At 37.6% G+C, this 19,724-nt stretch overlaps 1 protein-coding gene across 1 annotated transcript in view; it reads left to right on the top strand.

The window, feature by feature from the left end:
• LYPLAL1 (lysophospholipase like 1) overlaps window positions 1-9,198 on the top strand; it is a 152,687-nt gene extending 143,489 nt beyond the window's left edge. Inside the window, exon 10 of the transcript XR_008677433.2 lies at window positions 6,438-9,198. The gene's annotated coding sequence lies outside the window, so the exon portion shown is untranslated. The remainder of the gene's footprint in view (window positions 1-6,437) is intronic.
• The last annotated feature ends 10,526 nt before the right edge of the window (window positions 9,199-19,724 follow it).

Consider the following 19,724-nt stretch of genomic DNA (forward strand, 5'->3'; position numbering starts at 1 on the left):
ACTTCTTCTTGATCGTCAAGATTAATCACCCAAGCAAACAGTAAGATCCTTTTTTAAATTAAATTTAATTTTATTATTATACTTTAAGTTCTAGGGTACATGTGCACAACGTGCAGGTTTGTTACTTATGTATGCATGTGCCATGTTGGTGTGCTGCACCCATTAACTCGTTATTTACATTAGGTATATCTCCTAATGCTATCCCTCCCCCCTGCCCCCATCCCACGACAGGTCCTGGTGTGTGATGTTCCCCTTCCTGTGTCCAGGTGTTCTCATTGTTCAGTTCACACCTATGAGTGAGAACATGCGGTGTTTGGTTTTCTGTGCTTGCGATAGTTTGCTGAGAATGATGGTTTCCAGCTTCATCCATGTCCCTACAAAGGAAACAAACTCATCCTTTTTTACTGCTGCATAGTATTCCATTGTGTATATGTGCCACATTTTCTTAATCCAGTCTATCATTGATGGGCACTTGGGTTGGTTCCAAGTCTTTGCTATTGTGAATAGTGCCGCAATAAACATACGTGCATGTGTCTTTATAGCAGCATGATTTACAATCCTTTGGGTATATACCCAGTAATGGGATGGCTGGGTCAAATGGTATTTCTAGTTCTAGATCCATGAAGAATCACCACACTGTCTTCCACAATGGTTGAACTAGTTTACAGTCCCACCAACCGTGTAAAAGCGTTCCTATTTCTCCACATCCTCTCCAGCACCTGTTGTTTCCTGATTTTTTAATGATTGCCATTCTAACTGGTGTGAGATGGTATCTCATTGTGGTTTTGATTTGCATTTCTGTGATGGTCAGTGATGATGAGCATTTTTTCATGTGTCTGTTGGCTGCATAAACGTCTTCTTTTGAGAAGTGTCTGTTCATATCCTTCACCCACTTTTTGATGGGGTTGTTTGATTTTTTTCTTGTAAATTTGTTTAAATTCTTTGCTGATTCTGGATATGAGCCCTTTGTCAGATGGGTAGATTGCAAAAATTTTCTCCCATTCTGTAGGCTGCCTGTTCACTCTGATGGTAGTTTCTTCTGCTGTGCAGAAGCTCTTTAGTTTAATTAGATCTCATTTGTCAGTTTTGGCTTTTGTTGCCATTGCTTTTGGTGTTTTAGACATGAAGTCCTTGCCCATGCCTATGTCCTGAATGGTATTGCCTAGGTTTTCTTTTAGAGTTTTTATGGTTTTAGGTCTAACATTTAAGTCTTTAATCCATCTTGAATTAATTTTTGTATAAGGTGTAAGGAAGGGATCGTTTTAGTAGCATGAAGACCCCAAAATGGTCAGTGGCACCATCAAAATAAGGAGGTAGTGATAGCATAAACCAGATTTGTTTGACAAGTTCTCAAGATTGGTTCTTGGGCTATTCCTTGGAATTTACCAGGAATAAAAGTTAAGATTTGTTTCAAGACATGAGGAGGAGGAAAAGAGAAAACTATAATGGGAAGTAAGAGTGACAGAACGGCACACCCTTTTTTACTGGGTAATATACCCTAGACCAAAGCAGCAGTTCTGAAAATATTTGAAAATATTTGAAGTTTTGGAAACTGGAAGCACAATTTCTTGCTGAACTTGAGTCCCAATGCTTTGGATAAAACTAGACAAAATCTGGAACATAATGGAGGCACAGTTTTATCTATATTTAGCACACCTATATTTAGTTTTATTTTATGGAATATCAAGAACTGGCTTAGAAATATTTGTGAAGAAGGCATTTCCCTAAATTCTTCACTTCAGTTTTCATTGTTAGAACCTTCTCAATGTCTTATAACTTCCCTCAGTACAATTATGGCCAGGTTTATCATCACTGCCTGGGAAACCCCAAAAATCAGAGCTTACACAACCTGCCTATAATATACTTGTCATTTAAGCTCACTCTAAAACTCAACCTCTCAGCTCTCTCATTTGCTCAGTTGATAAATGTATCCACACTAATTAAAAGGGATGTAGGAGCTGCAGCAGTGTGATTAATATACTGGCTTGCACAGATAAACATGGTGTTTATAATAGTCAAAGGTAAATTCATTCTGGAAGACAATGAGGCGAACAATTTAGTGAAGCATTAAACTCAGGCACAGTGATTTTGGAACCAGATAACTCATATAAAACATATTCTATATTTTATAGAATATAAATAATGAAGTGTATTTTTTCTTTCTTGGGAACTATTGTTATATCTTGAATGCTTTTAGGCATTCTTCCAGAAGTCAAACAAAAAAGGAGAAATTGTTTACTTGAAACTTCTAAGAAGTAAAGAAGGTGATAACTTACACAGGTCATCTCTGACCTTAAATTGTACGATGCTAAGAACAAAGAAATCAGAAGAGTTAAGATTCCTATGTGTTTTCACTTCCTCACTTAGCCCATTTTCTGTCCCAGTTTTTCAGTACTCTGTTGTTCCTGTTCTTTCATGAGCATCAATGTGTGTTCAAAGTAAAAATTGAATGCTTAAATACTGCAGTAAAGGGAAATTAGAAAATCTAAAGTTAGCTTCAGTTTTAGATTTTAAGGCTGGATTCTAAATGCCAGTTTGTTTAAGTGATGCTTTTCCCTTTGTTTCTACGGGTTGAAATAGGAAATTTCTGTGTGAAATTGGCTTCCTGGTGTGAAATGCAAGACTTGAAGTTCAAAGATACTTGTGAAATCCAGTCCTTGTTTTGTTCATTAATTTCTATAAGCAAGCACAACTATTTAGCTAAACAGTTCAAGACCTAACTGAACTGTTAAATGTATAAACAGCGGGACAACCATGGGAACTAATTGCCCTTCCCTGAGATGCAGCGACATTTGGGGAAAAGTCACCATATGCACATTTCAAAAGCTGCAGGTGCAACCACATGGAAAGGTTAGGTCAGTTATGGAATTGAAAGTATACTGAAAATATAAACTAACATGAACTAGGAGAAAAGACCTCATGAGGAGGAAGAAAAATGAGAGGTCGGTGGATTCAGACCCTTGTAAAGACTTCCTGTCAATAGTCCTGGTTTCTCAGGGAAGTCTCATTATGTGGCCTTCATTAGGTGAGTTTGAAAGAGGTTAGGGAGGAAGGGGCTGAGCCAAATAGGGAAGGAGTAGGGTATCCCTTCTCATCTGTCTGTGCCCCACAAGGTTGTTGATTGCTGAAATGGGCAGAGCAGCCTGCCTGTCACATGTGGCATAATGAAATTCCTGCCCACCTCTGTTGGGAGCTCTCTCCTTTGAAGCTGGGCTCTGTTACGGCTGCTCCAAATGAAACATGTACCAAAGTGACCCATGGACGGGGAGAACTGTGGTTTCCATAGAGCTGGCATTTGTTCAACAATGTATAGTATAAGCCTGAATAATAACCGAGGCAATTTAGAAGGGAAGAGGGCAAAAGCAAAAACAATAATAAAAACCCTAGAAAAAAGTACAGTGGATTCCTGCAGTTGCTTTAATCTCCCCAGTATAACAATATTTATGGAAATATACTATCAACACTGAGAGAGAAATATACACACATATGCATATATACTAAAACACACACCCATAAACACCCATATAGTAATATTTAAAAGGCAGTGACTTGAGTCTCCTTACCTTTCTGAACATCTGTCATGTTTTGGCAGATCATCAAAGCTCCCAGGAATATGGTAACTGACTAGTAAGCCAATGCTCTCTTCACTACCCAGTCTAAATGTGCGTTTCTCTCTGGTACTGTTCCCAAATGGTAGTTCTTTCTTACCCACTGTAAGGCTCCTTTTTCCTGCAGTGTGCATTTATTCTTTACCCTACAAGAAAATAGAATTTGACCAGATGGTTGTTACTAGGAAAGAATTATCCTGAAAAGAAACTAGATGCCAGTTTCAAATTCTTAATTCTCACTCTGTAACTTATGGGTTAAAGGCCCTGAATTTTAAGCTTCATTCTTTTTGGAGGGATAAGTGTGACCACGAGTTCTCCTTTTCTCCAAAGACGAGTGTATAGCTCCTTCATAGAATGTTCTGAAATGCCTGGAGGAACTGGGTCAGCTCTGCAAACAGTACTTACTATCCTTTCACTCTGCAGAAAACCTGACCTTAACAATTCCACATCTATCCAAATATAAAGAACAAAAGGTAGTGACTCGGGCCCTCTCTGTTATCCCTTCCCCCTCTGCACTTGTGTTTCCTGCATTTAATAAAGGCAGCAGCTAAAATTTAATAGGAATTGGATAACCATGAAGCCATCTCCTGGAGTTACATAGCATGTTTTGTATTATAGTGTTAGGATTAAGGAAGGAAGAAGGCTAAATCTGCCTCTTGCTTCAAAAACTGGTTTCTTGACATCAGATTGATATGGATGGTGAGTGAAATACAGGATGAAGCCAAATAGTGTGTGTGTATGTGTGTGTTGGTGAGTGTGTGTTGGGGTCAGGTTGAAGAGTTGCAAAGTAAAAGTCAGTACATATGATTTTTGTTATTGTGGCAAGTTGTTGCTCTAACTGATGTTTCACTGAGTCATCTAAATGTGCATAGAGTAACCGCCTTAAATACAGAATGTATTCTAGTAAAAGTGCTATAGCAAAACTCCTTGGCTTTTTTCAGATAAGGTGTTTTCAAGCTGACATGTTGTTCATTGGGTTTGATGGTGCACACAGGAGATCTGTGTGTTCCCAAATACACCAACCTTCTTAACCTTCACTGGACTGAGGCTAGTTCCTATGGGAAATATAAACTTCTTTGTTTTCAAAAAAACATATGGGCCAAATTAGAAAGTAAATAAATGAATACCTCTCAAGAATCCGTGATAACACTTGCCGAGCAGTGGGTCAGGCCAGATTTAATCTAAAATCTTTCTGCTGCGTGTAAATGATTATGTCATAGCATTTGTCTTTAATTACTCACCTCTTTCCAAAGGCTTGACTCATAATGCGTTTCTCGGTTAACCACAAACACTTGTACTACAAGATTTGTCATATAGATTCACTCACTCCCTATACCCACCCCTTCTTTTTTCCCCTTCGCTACAACATTGTTAAGTCATAGCTCCTGAAAAAGAAATTTTGAGACATTGTCTAAACCACCCCTTCCCTGATGTTTTGAAAATTTCCATGCAAAGAAAAATGGCACCGTCCCTCTCTTGACTCATGAAGACCACTATAGCAGACTTCATAGTAGTGGGAAATAGCAATACTCTATCATCATGGTTTTACACTTATATGACTTTGTTCCTCTGAGAATTTCTAAGAGTTTCAAAACATATGAAAAGAATAAAGACAATGGGTTGTAGCTTGTAAATGAGTACAAGTCAATTAAGCACCCACATACATATTTTTTCCTTCATCACTTCACTTCTCACCTCACCTTCCCCTATGAGAAACAGAATGAATTCTGATTTAATTCTGAGTGAATTAAATCAGTCATGTCCTCAGCCCACTTAGCACATATTGTTAATCCACTCAGTTTTAGCAGAGGTGTTGGCTCTCATTGGTGATTGTTTCCATATCTTCTGACCAATCCTGTAAGAAGTTTGGGATTATAGAATTTGGGGGAAATATAAGAAATGACACAATCCTAAAGTTATGTCCATCCAGGATTGGTGTTATTTGTAGGTAAAGTAAGAATCACCTAAATGATGCAATTTGGGAGGTTTAAAGGCTTTTCATCTCAGCTTACTACAACCTCCACCTCCTGGGTTCAAGTGATTCTCCCTGCCTCAGCCTCCCGAGTAGCTGGGATTACAGGCACCCACCACTATGCCCCGCTGATTTTTGTATTTATAGTAGAGGCAGGGTTTCACCATGTTGGGCAGGCTGGTCTCAAACTCCTGACCTCAGGTGACCCGCCTGCCTCGGCCTCTCAAAATATTGGGATTACAGGGGTGAGCCACCACGCCCAGCTTTAAAGGCTTTTTGACTCCTAAATCTTGATCCTACTAACCTGAAATTTCCATTTTGTTAGTTCGTGATGGTTTTTTGTTTTTGGTGGGTGGGGGGTTGGGGGGCAGGGGGGCATTAAATGAAAAGGTCTCTAAACAGCCACAAGAATTTTCTTCAGGTTAGAATGAAAATTGCAATACTGGCAGGGCTTAATGTCATATTAGTTTGTGCCTCCAGGAAGGAGGTGGAAAGATGGCTGGGACCCTGAATCTTCATTCTGTATCTGTTGTCTATTATAATTCCAGTGGAGGTTATTACTATATAGGACATGATCCCCAATTCCCTTCTGGGATTCTTGACTCAGGGTAGTGGCCTAAGGCCCTGTATCAACAAGAAAATTCCTTTTACTTATTTGATTCAAATTAGATTAAGTAGCCTCCTTGGCCCCTTTCCTGTAGTGTGGACCCTAGTAACTTAAATCCTCAAGTCTTATCAATTTGACAGTGAGAAGCTAAAGAAAGAGGAGCCTTTTAAAAAGTGTCAAGGGGAAAAAGTGTCTCTTGCTCCCCCTAAGCCTCTCATTCCATGTCTGTTTTCCTCTGGATACCACGCAGGTTGCGGCATGGGATTGCATCAGCCTATGGGGAAGAAAAAGAAGAAAATAGACAATCTGCACAGAATATGTAAAAGGAGAACCAAAGCCCAAAGAGAAAAATGCTGAGAAGTCTCCAGCAAAGAAAGTACAGTAAACAACAGCAGGGGCCGGGCGCAGTGGCTCACGCCTGTAATCCCAGCTACTCAGGAGGCTGAGGCGGGGGAATCGCTTGAACCCATTAGGCGGAGATGGCAGTGAGCCGAGATAGCACCACTGCACACCACCTCGTGACAGAGCTAGACCCCGTCTCAAAAAACAAAAACAAACAAACAAAAAAATAGCGGGAGGCGGAGGAGTTTTCCATAATCGTACACCTTCTACTGATGTGCTCTCCATTAGCCAGCCTTGACTTCACCAACATCACTGCTTCTCCTCCTCAGGCCTGGGTGGAATGGGGTTATGGTGGAGAGCTGCAGAAAAGCTTTAGCCACCCCCAGCTGTTAGAGGGTGCAGCACAACTCGCTTTAACTGCTCATGTATTCTACTGGCCCAAGCAGTCTGCAAGGCTGAGAGTGAGTTGAAGAACACTGACTAGGCAAATGAAGACAAGAAGAATTTGAAATGGCGAGGCAATTGAGGTCCTGAAGAAATGAAGCACATGAAGATGGGGGAGCAGCTCAGAACATCAGGAGGCAGTAATGGGATACTGGGTGCTTGGAGGGGAACGAGAGGTAGTGGCAGTGGATTTCATCTGATCAGCAATTTTATTAGACTTAGTGTGACAAATGGACCAAACAAAGAAACTATTCTGTTGTTGATGATCCCTATAATCATTCCCTAGGAATAGTGTGATATAGTTTGACTGTGTCCCCACTGAAATCTCATCTTGAACTGTAGTTCCCACAATTCCCACATGGGAGGTAATTGAATAATGGGGACAGTTTTCCCCATACTATTCTCTTAGTAGTAAATACGTCTCTTGAGAGCTGATGGTTTTATAAGGGGAAACCCCTTTCACTTGGTTCTCATTCTCTCTTTGCCTGCCACCATGTAAGATGTGCCTTTCATCTTCCACCATGATTTTGAGACCTCTCCAGCCACGTGAAACTGAGTCCATTAAACCTCTTTCCTTTATAAATTACCCAGTCTTGGGTATGTCTTTATCAGCAGCGTTGAAAATGGACTAATAAATAGGAAAATTGATTTTTAAACTAAAAACTGTTCTTTCAAGACGAGAATATTTATCCTATACTTCTTGCTGTCTGTTATCTAAAGGTTTGTCTTACACATGCCATGTTTTGCCCCAAATGCCTGTCCTCACTTCTCTAACCCAGACCAACTTGAACTTTTTCTGTATATTTCCTTGTTCAACTGAGGAAACATACCTCTTGTTGGCTTCTTTCTTACATGAAAACTGAGCTCCTGTTTCTGACATCTGGGTTGGCGATACTTCCGGTTTCTCACTCATGCACATCTCTCTGATCCAGTTTTCTTGGCACTTTTTCTTTCTGACTAGGAAAAATTTCCTAAGCTGTTCTTGCGGTTATCATGCCTTCCTAGGTGATGTACCCTTCGTGAATGATTTTCTTTCTACATGATAGTAAGCCTTCAGTCTAGACCTGGTTGTTCTACATTCTGATCTAAGATTCAATAGAATTCCCTTCTCTTTGTGCCCACCATTATCCTACATACCAGAAGAATTGTCATTTTCTTTTCATTAATACTGGCCAGTTGTGGATTTTTTCTTTTGTCTGATAGAGTCATCATTCAGATCATAACTGATATCTCACACATTTTCTTTGATACTTGATATGGAAATAAATTATGATATACACATGCTCACAAATGGAACCACCCTTACCTTGGGGCACAATATCTGTATAAATAAGCCACATTAATAAACCTCAATCAAAATTATATACAATATCTATATCAATAAGCCAGAAACCTCAACCAAAATTATAAAATTACACTTGTACTACTAGTGCTAATGTCATCATTTGCCAACACAAAAAGTACTTTTGTTGCAAGTATTTTCTTCTTTCCACTATTCTAAGTTTGAATACCTGGGATTGACTAAAATTGCAAAACTAGTTCAATGTTTAATGTTTTTAGTCATGAATAAGTGTCTTGTTTTCTATCCTTATTGACTTTTTTTCTTGCTAATAATGAATTTATTTTATTTCTTATACCACAGGGGTTTTCATAAGTAACTTTCAATCCTTTTTGGAGCAAAGCAGAAGTTATTTGGTAAATTTATTAATGTAAATATTCTTTTATTCTCTTTTTTTTGTTCCTTCTCCATTTTTGTAGTTCAACATTTTTCAAATTAGTCTTAATTATTTGATCTGACCATTGCCATAACCTGTAATTGGATAAAAAAGTCTAGGTACTGGTCTCAGTTTGACACTTAGAAGCAGTAACCTCAGAATGTTCCTTAACTCTACTTAATGAAAAGAGGACTGTCCTTATAATGAGGACAAAGGGACAAATAAATAAAATCATAAGTACGAAAAGTCTTAACATGATACCTGAATCATACTGTATCCTTAATAAATGCTCTTTGATTCATGAATTATAAAATATGATTTTTTCCATCCTGATCTAATATTTGTCATACCTTTAGCAATGACAATGCATGCCTTACAGTGTAAGATTCCTGGGAACCTTCTTTCTGGCTTAAACATTTCACCAGGGTCCCAACTGTGATGTCATTAATCAAATAGGTATGCAAAAAATTTTAGATGTGGACAAATCCTTTCCTTCATGAGTAAATGAAGCATTCTAAATAGCCGTGTCTATTTTGTCTTTTTATTATGCATTTCAAAGAGGGCATGAGTGGGTTTTCTCTGGAATGGCCGGTGAGCCTTCATTGCTGAAATTGGGGTGATACCCATTTTTCTCCAACCAACTCTGACAATGCTTAATGGAAGTGAGAGGAAGTGATTGGTCTTAAAAGGATATGCAATGAACAATTTTCTTTCTCTCGGTCAGCTATGACAGCATATAGAAAGAACTTGAGTTTCAAAGGCTTTGACTGCTGCAGGAAACTCTAGAACCTGTGGCGTTCAAGTGGGATAACTGTCTCCCTCCAAAGCATTTTGGTAATCTCCTCCTCGCCCCCACCCCCTCTGATTTATGACTGTATCTTTTGACCTTCTTTCTTTCTTCATAAAAAGCACTAAGTTGCCATTTATATAGCAGAGGACAGCAGATAAATGTTAAAATTTACTGTAGATCCTCACTGGGGAATGGGCTTACAGACCTTTCAGGCACCAAGTGTCACAAAAGCATGTGAGTTTTGATATCCTTCAGTCATGTGAGGAGTAATCATAAAAGGACGAAGTCCTAAAAAAAATTAAACTTTCCATAGACAGAGCATAGCTGCATTTTAAGTAACCACTTTAAAGAAATGACTGCTGTTTTGGCAAAAGCTAGTAAGCCACAGAAAATTAATTTCATGTTTCATTGACATTACTTTCAGGAATTTCATGTTGACATAACCTATAGAATAAGGGTAAGATACTGCAGACAATATATTTAATGCTGCTATACAAGCAAAAAATATTTTAAATCCAAACAGAGACTCAGCTTTATGAAATAATCATCTTCTGTATGACAATGAATGAAACTGTAATTTTCACATCAATTGTCTAGATGCTAATTGCTTCTAGAGCAAAAGTTTAAATCAAATTGTGAGCTCTTTTCAAGGCCTCTGTGTTGAACCTGAGTTACATTTCAAACTAATTCTTATTTTGTCTTCCATGTAGATAGCAATGCTTTTATATGATTGATATATTAAAAATATCAACTAATGTCTGATTCAATTGTATGCTAAGCTAAAAAGAAGGCACCTATAAGCACATACTTCTAAATACATTCAACAAAATAGTTGCTTTTATCCAAATCAAAATGTTTTCACTTACTCCACAGTTGAGAGAGAGGGAGATTATTGGCTCTGACCAGCAATATGCATGTTTGTCTCATAAAAGCTGTATGTCCTCATTCTTTGCATTAGCATCTGTCACCATGAATCTGTGATCCACCTGCTGAGAAGACTATTGATTGACTGTTGTTTGACCAAGGCTCTCTTTGGGTCTGAGGTAACAAGCCTTGTTTATATAACGCACAGTTTCTGTTTCTACCTCTTGGCTTTGAAATCTGCTCAAAGTCACATATTAGCAATTGGCAGAAATCTGGCTAGTATTCCTGCTGTTGTAAAGGCTTCTCAGCTAGTTTCTATCATGTAAAGGTATGATTCAACACATCTATTAAATGTTCTTCTCATCCTTCTGGCTTGTCATTTGTGCTCTTGCCAGTATACCGTAAAGGTGGGAATTAACTGAGTCTGGCAGATTTGAAAAACACTTGGTAATATAGATATCTCAGGCATTGGCTAGGTGGTTAGATCTCTTTGATTTTATGACTCCCAAATTTCATCATGACAACCATTGCTTGAAGTCACAGGAAAACTTTCCTGTTGTGATTTAGTATTGCCACGTGTATTAGACAATTATTACCAAAATAATGTCACATAATAAGCCATTCCAAACTCAGTAGCTTAAAACAACAATTACTCTCATTCACACATCTGCAGATTAGGTGGAGGTTGGCTGATCCAGGTTGGTCTTCACTAAGCAGTGCTCCATTTTTGTGTTAAAACTGGGTCCACTTTATATATTTCTCATCTTCTTTGGACTGGTGGACCAGCCAGGACTTAACTCATAGTAATGGCAGAAGCATAAGAGAGGAAATGAAAACAAACAATGCTAATGCCTATTTGCCAAACTGGCAACTGTCATTTATGCACACATGCCGTTGCCAAAGCAAGAGTCTAAAGTCAAGTACAGATAAAGTACACTCCACTTCTAGTGGGAAGAACCACAAAGTCTTAAGGCCAAGGGCTGGACACAATGAGAGATTAGGTATTGGAGCCAACAATCCAATCTATCACACTGTCAAATGTCAAGTAGGGTGAAAAGCAGTCTGTAGCCATAACTCAAGGAGCTACTAGTGGTGCGTTGGAGAGGTACAATTTTGTGGGTAATGAAGAAGGCCACACAACATCTTTCCCTTGACTTTTACCTGCACCTTGCTATCATGTGAGAGTCTCACAGCTTCTGGGGCATTACTAAGGGATTTCACAGTGGAATTCTGAATCTTTGTTAATTAATGCTAGGTTGCATAGAATGCTAATAGTTACTATTTGTGGTAACTCTAGCCCGAGGTTCACTAAGATGGAAAAGGAAGAATTTTACAGAGATTTGTAAATTTCTTTAAGGAAAAGACTGAAGCAGAAGTGATGTTGTGTCATTTCACACTTAAACTTTAAGAAAACTGGCAGCTTCTGCTCCCTCTTTCTTGAAGCCCACCTACCATTCAAGCAGTCAGGTTACCCTGCTGGAGACACCACATGGAAAGACAAGGTGGAGTTGGGGATGTGGGATAAGGGAGAGGATACCTGGAGGATAGTTGAAGAGCCCAGCCAACAGCAAGATCCTGGACCCCAGACACGTAACACTAGTTGAGTTGTTTTAGTCAACCCGTTTGTTCAAACCATCCCAGGTGAGTTGCCAGATATATGAGTGAAGAGACCATCTTGCCTTCTTCAGCCCCAGAAGATGTCATATGAAGCAGAGATGAGTAATCCCTGCTGTGTTGCTTCTGACTTCCTGATCTACAGAATTCTGAAAAATAATGAAATTGTTACTGTTTTAAGCCACTAAGTTTTGGGGTAGTTTTATATGCAGCAATAGATCATTGAAACAACTTCTCACTGGAATTTCTCTAAAAGACAGAATTCTTATTTGGCCTTTATCATTTTGCCATTTTGAGTCATTGTTTCTATGGAATATGGTACTTTTATTGCACAGAATATTGGTAAAAATGATGAAGAGAAGACTTATTTCTTATTACTGCATGAGTTTGGAGAAGAGTTAGTTTATTCTTTTGCAACTAAGTGTTTTTTTTTTTAAAGCATAAAACCTACAGATAGATTATCTAAAGAAAGGGGTTCAATAAATTAATGTATTAGCTGGTTTTCTGCCCCCCCCAAATTAAACCAGATGGAAGGATTACCACCTATCGGAGGCTCTAGGGGAGAATCCATTTCTTGTTTATTCAAGCTGTTGGCAGAGTTCAGTACCTTGTGAGTATAGAAACTAGGTCCCAGTTTTCTAGCTGGCTGTAAACTAAGAGCTGTTCCCCACTTTTAAAGGCCATTTGAATTCCTTGGCTATGATTCTCTTCTTTCATCTTCAAAGCTAGCAATGACTGGTCATGTCCCTCTTACACTTCAAGTTGATCCTTTCTCTACTTCTGTCTCATTTTCTCACCCTGCCAAGAGTACGTGTGATTAGACTGGGACCCTTCGTATAATCCAAAATAATCTCCCTATTTCAAGGATGACTAACTAGCAATCTTTATTCCATCTGAAACTTTAATTTCACTTTGCCATATAACACAACAAAGTCCCATATTCCAGGAACTAGGACACTGATGTCTTTGGAAGATCCATTACTCTGGCTACCATAGCAATATTCCCACATTGCTCCATTGCAAGAAGCTCCTTTAACATCACAATCTATGTAAATAGTACTCGCAGGCGTTGCACAGTAGGCAGCTTGTACAGTCATACATGGCAGCCCTTAGAAGCATATTAGAACAGAGGTAAGGGAGATTGCATGTCTAGGGCTCCATTTCTGTGTCACCAATGCTCCCGATCTCAAACTGGAAGGTCACTACCTTCCTCTCATTCTGGAGTAGGCCTTCTTTTTCCAACCCCTTTCTCTATTAACCCAAGAGAAAGATTTTCTCTTAGACATAAAGAGATAATTGAAGTTCTTAAAAGAAATGTTTATAAGAGAAATAAGAATTTTTAAAATTACAGAAAGAACAAGTTTTAGGACAGATTATTCAGCAAGGCAAAACTCCTAGGTATCACTGATCCTTCAGCTCATTCTCAGGTCTAGCTTTTCTTCTTATAGTATCCTGAATGGATTCTAGCTCTACTTACTAAGCTATGTCTCACTGTCCAGCTGAATCAGCCTTTCTCATATGTCACCAGCTAGCACCTTGTCCAGGAGACAGCTGCCAACTTGCCCTCTTTCTGTTTATGGTAATATTATTAATTCTTTTGCAATCTAATTTTGAAACCATGAGATTGACTTGAGAAAGATTGACATAGTGCAATGTCTCTCAACTTTATGATGGAAAACATTTTTCAAACATTTCTAATGTAAAATGTCTATTATTTAAAGACTTCAAATGAAGCCTTCCTTGTTTATTCAGTTTCCCCTTCACCTTCCCTTGTAGCTCCTGAAACTCTATCACAGAATCCCAAGGCTTCTTTGATCATAGTTTTGGAAACATTACTATAATAGAAAGAACCTTGAAAAAGGAGAGAGAATACATTTCTTAATTATATCAACCTTGTGACTTTGAGCAACCCTCTTAACTCTGAGTTTCTCTTCTGATATAACTGAGAATAATATCTGATCAATTTGTTGGACTGCTTTGATCATCAGTCTCATCTCCCACTGCAATTCTGCTCCCCATTTATACTTTAATCTTCTAATGTTGTAGGATTATTTGCCCTCCCCTGATACTCTGCCAATTTTTATGACCCTGGGCCATTGACCACTTTTTCTTCTATATCTAGAATACATTTTCCTTTTTTTCTTTCAGTGAAATCCCTACTTTTCCAGCATAAATGACAGCTTTCTGACCCAATCATAATGAAGAGGGGTGTGTGTGTGTGTGTGTGTGTGTGTGTGTGTGTGTGTGTGTGTGTGTTTAATCTGCGTTTGCATGGCATTTTGTATAACAACTTTTTACACCATGGCTGAGTTTTGATAAAGAAATAATTGTAAAATTTGTATCTATTTTATCCGGCATCTAATATAATCCTTAGTATGAAATAGATTCCCAGTAATTGTTTTTAGAATGAATAAATCAAAAACTTAAAGTTTTGTATTGTGTACTTATTATTATTATGCTAGCCATTTCTGTTTGAAGACTATTTTTTATTCCTCTGCATACCTTACCTTAGACTTTTAAACTCTTGTTGTATTAACCTACCAATACTCCACTCACAAAAGCATTCTTGGTAACATGGAAGGCACAGAAAACTTAATAAATGAAAAGGAGAATTTGTATACTTTATAGCATGCTTTTCCAAATTTTTACCATGCTTGTTTGTGCTCCCAAATTTCTTCTTTCCCATACTTGCACTCATGGTTCTGCTCTACCACATCTACCTTCTTTCCAAACCCACTTCTCAAAACATTTCCTCCATATACAGAAAACTCTCATAAATCAAGTCAAATTTTCTTCATCCAACTACATTTTTACATTAATAGAGAACTGAGCAGAAGAATTTTTTATTAGTTTAGGTCTCATATTTTGTTTTCTCAGCTCTATTTTCAGTTACCACCTGTATTTGTGTATCTTGAATCAATTCCATTGATACTATCCCCTCCTGTTCACACTCATTTCATTGGTTCAAGTTACCACTTCTGTATATTTTTCAGGGTAAGAACTGCTGAATTACCTTTTAAGTTAACTACAAAAGTGAAAGAATCAGGACCTACTTCAAAAAGGCGTCATATTCCAGATTTTAGAACACAGCATTTTCTCATTTATATGTAATTTTTCTGGGGTATATCTTCACATACACATAAGCTTAACTTTCATTTTAACTTAGCTGAAAAAAACATTAGAATTTATAAGAAACATAAAGTGCGATATGTAATTAGAAACAGTAATTTGGTAATGAAAAAATGCGGTTTATATTGTATTCTTATTTAGGTAGTTGTGTTGCAGAATAAAATTTTTTTAAAAACTGCACTAAAAACTCTTCCCTCTAGAATGAGAACTCTCCTTGCTCCTTCATGGTAAAATAATTCATTAATCTATTCATTTACATATTATTTATTCACTTGTATCTTCATCACTAAATATCCACTGAACACTTTAATGCGCCCAGAATTGTGCTACAACTGGATACACAGTTGCCAATAAACAGGTTTGTTGATATCACAAAGCTTATGAGAGAGACAGATACAAACCCAATTAGCACAACGAAGTAAGTTGTGGACAGACCCTAATACAGAAAAATATTTGAGCAGGGGCATAGAAGAGTGAAGTCAAGAAAAGGTGATGTCAAGAAAGGCTTCACAGAGCAAGTGATGCCTGATTATCACATTAAATAATACCTGGGTGTTCTCTAGGTGATCAAACAGAAAGACATTCTCAGCAGAGGGAGAATGTCTTTCTGTTTGGTCACCTAGAGAACATTTTGACAACATTGCTCACAAACAGTGTTGACAAAAAACTCTTGGCACTGGTGTTACATCAACAAAGTGTATCTTTGATGCCGCATGATATCCCCTTTTATCAAGGATATAGTTTCTCTCAACCAAGAGTTCTATTAGCTACACCAGCTAATTTTGGAGGCACAGGGATGATGGCTTCAAAATTGAGTTGTTGCAAAAAGCCTGAATTTTATTAGTGAGCATACCAAGGTTTAATTAATTCTACTGCTACTACTTACTTGTCATGATATATTGGGGAAATAATTTAATCTCCCAGAGATTCACATTTTTCATTCACCAAGATAATGACACCTATTTTATTGTGTTATGTGAGGATTAAAATAGATAATGAGTAAAAAATACTTAAGACAGTACCTGGGATATGTTGTGCACTCAAAAATGGTGAATTTTATTACTAGCAGTGATACCAATACCAACACTGTTGCCATTGGGAACACTGCAACTATTGATAATAACAATTGTTACTATTTTCTGAGTTCCTTGGTCCAGCAAAAGTACAAAGTCCTTTACATGCCTTAGCCAATTTGCTTGCCATTTCTACTATTATTATTCCTACAACTAGTATTGCCATAAAATTATTGTTGGAGGTAATGATATCAAAGTGTCCATAAATGTTATTTTCTCATGGCAATGTGCAACCTACCTATAACCAATCAGCTTGGGAAATGGAAAGCAATGTTTCTTTTTTCTTGCTTAATTGTGCTTTCACTACTGAATTCAGTAGAGTAAAAGAAATCTGCCTCAATATTATTTTGAGATATAGGACTGTATTATTTTCCTAGGCCTGCTTTCAAAATTACCATAAATTGAATGACTTATGACATCACAAGAAATGAGTTCTACTGGGCTGGAATCAGGTTGTCAGCGGGGCTGTTTTTTCTGAAGGCTCCAGGGGAGCCTGTTTCTTACCTCTCCCAGTTTTTAGAGGGTGCTAGCATTCCTTGGCCTGTGACTGCATTACATCATTCTCTGCTTTTATCTTCTCATTGTCTTCTCCTCCTTAACTTCTGAATATCCTGCCTCTCTTTTCTAAGAAATCTCGTGATTACACTGGGCATTGGATCCACTTGGATCAACCAGGATTATCTCTCTTGTTTAAGATCTTTAACTTAATCACATATACAAAATCCCTTTTACATACAAGATAACTTACTCAGAGGTTCTGGGGATTACGACACAGACATCTTTTGGAGGGCTATTATTCCATCTAGCACAAAGATTGTCAAATTGATGTTAAATTATTCAGGGAATAAGAACATCTGAAGAAGGTTTATAGTAATATTGTGATATAGAAAATATCTACACAGTGTAGAACATAAAACACATAGTGTAACCCATAAAACAAATATTCTCTTTGAATACATTCTGTTTCTTGTATTTCATTTGATTAAAGCAGGAGCACATGGGAGATTTGCAAGTAAGTAGACCCCACCTTGACTGGTCACTAGCTATGGGCTGGTGTACTTCATCTAGGAAATATTTTTCAACTACTCACATCAAAGAGGCTGTTCCATTTCTGTTCTGTATGTGAAGACTGTGGCTGATCAAAATTACAAAAAGCGGGGTGAAGGAATCAGTAAACCATAGCACACAAAAGCTGGCTGTTCACCTGTGTTTGTAAATGAAGTTTCATCGGAACACAGCCATGCCTATTTGTTTCTGTGTTGTCTATGACTACCTTTGCATAACAAGGACCAAACTGTGTATTGCAACAGACACCTTATGGCCTGCAGAATCTAAAATACTTATTAACTCACTATTTACAGAAAAAAATCACCAACCCCAAGGTTAGAGAACAAATTTCAGAATTAAAAAGACACGCATGTGAGTTCCAGCTCTGCCACATGCTAGCTGTTTGATCTTGGGCATGTTACTTGCTGTGGGCATTTGTAGTTATTTGGCCTCTAAGAATCTGTTTGTGTTTATTATTATTTTGGTAATAGTTCACCTAAATTTTGATGAGGGACCACTCCTTCCTCATTCTCATTTTATGTGGTTTGGATGGAACTTACCCTACCCCAAGTTTCAAGGGCAAGCATGCAACCTAGACCGAAGCCAAAGGGCTAATTTAGGAATTTTGTCAGGGAGAAACACTTAATCCAATATGGACTAATGTCAACCAGGGATAGATGCATTCCATTTAGGCAAGAAAATATCTAGAGCTACTGCTTACTGTATAACTCCTTATAAAACTTGGGAATGAGGCCAAGAATAGATAAAATAAAAAATAGGAAAAAACCTGAATTCCAATAATATTATTTGTGACCCTGCATGAAACCACACATGAAGCCAGCTATATGCGTGGAGTTTTCAGTTACATGCATCAAAACATTCTGTTTTTGCTTAAGTCAGTTTGGGTTTGGTTATCTGTTACTTGCAGCTAATAGAGACCTAACTGATATAATATCTAAACTTGCTAAGCCTCAGTTTCTTCATCTTTAAAAACTAGAGTGAAAATATTTACCTCAATATCTTTTGTGATAACTAATTGAGATCATGTACCTGGTACATGGTACAAAAAAAAAAAAAACAAAAACAGAAGTGGTAATTCCCATTTTCATCATCAACATCATGATTAATGTTAAAGGTAGACCTAACATTGCCTCATCTCAGTAAATTCTACAAAATGCACATCTGAGCTCTCCCCTTGACTTAATATAGAAAGTTTAGTAACTCCATGGCTTAGATATTTTTACTTGTAAAGTAGAGATGACTAAATATTCATCTTTTTTTCAGTGTTTTATGAATTAAGTGCCATCATGGACATAATCATTTTAATAAAATAATATATTACATTAATTTTTACAATAAATATTTGCAATAATCTTTGCAACAAATCTGTAAGTTGATTAGACCAAATTAGATCAGATCAAATGCCTAGATATGTGTAAATATATATGTGTATTTACTCAGCGGTCAGTAAGGCTGCCTCACCCTATATTAGGGTCAGAGATAATCTAGAAGAAGGAACTCATACCATGTCCGGCCCTGGCACTAACAAGACCCTTAGTGAGACCCACATTGAGCTCTGTACACTGGGTCATCCACGCTACCATGAAACAGGATATGGTCTCACCCTGCGTGAGTCATGGAGAGACATAGATGTCATTGTTTGTCCCAAAAAACAAAAGTCTAGATCTAGGAGGACTGAGTCCCAGATCCTCTTCCTCCATGACATCCCTATGCAATATGGTGAAAATTACTTGATTTCTCTGAGCCTCAAGTACTTCAAGTGTGCGATGCAGATGAGTGTAACTACCTTGTCTATCCCACGGTATTATAATAAGAAGCAACGGTGATAATAGCTATGAGAAAGTTTTAGGAGAAAGTAAAATATGTTGCTGTTCTCTCCATTATTATTAAGAATTAAATCCTTTTCCATGGGTTTTTTAAAAACAAAAAACTTTTGCATACACAATTTACACAAATATGCAGCGAATTGTTGTTTCACTCTGAGTCAGCAGCTGAATGGTGTCTATCGTTTGCCAAGTTTAAAAATAGATGCTAGTCTTCTATTAACACTGGGTTCAAGAAAACTTAGGTTTGGCAATGGGTATCACTTGCATTTATTCCCATTTCTAGCTTAGAGGTCTTTGGAAGACTGTTTAGAAAACCTTTGGGCAATGAATAGTCTTACAAAACAACATTTGATGAGTTGGAATAAATGAATTAGAAACATATGGACCAAATTTCGCCAAAAATACATCAGGGTTGAAAAATTAGGGAGAAAAAAACACTTGGCTTTACTGAAATATGTAAAGGCTAGCTTGAGAGACTTGACTAACCAAAAACTCCACAGCATTTTTGCACCACATATTGGCAAGAACTTGAGCTTCCTCTTCACTGACTTTTGGTACTGTTAATCAATTTCTCCCTTTCCAATGCAGGAATTTAAAATTATTATATTGTTTTCTCCAGGATTCTAAGACTCTCAAAAGTATATGCATGGAAAACCTAACCTATTTCTTACA

Source organism: Gorilla gorilla, chromosome 1 (assembly GCF_029281585.2).
Source record: "Gorilla gorilla gorilla isolate KB3781 chromosome 1, NHGRI_mGorGor1-v2.1_pri, whole genome shotgun sequence".
Lineage (NCBI taxonomy): Eukaryota > Metazoa > Chordata > Mammalia > Primates > Hominidae > Gorilla > Gorilla gorilla.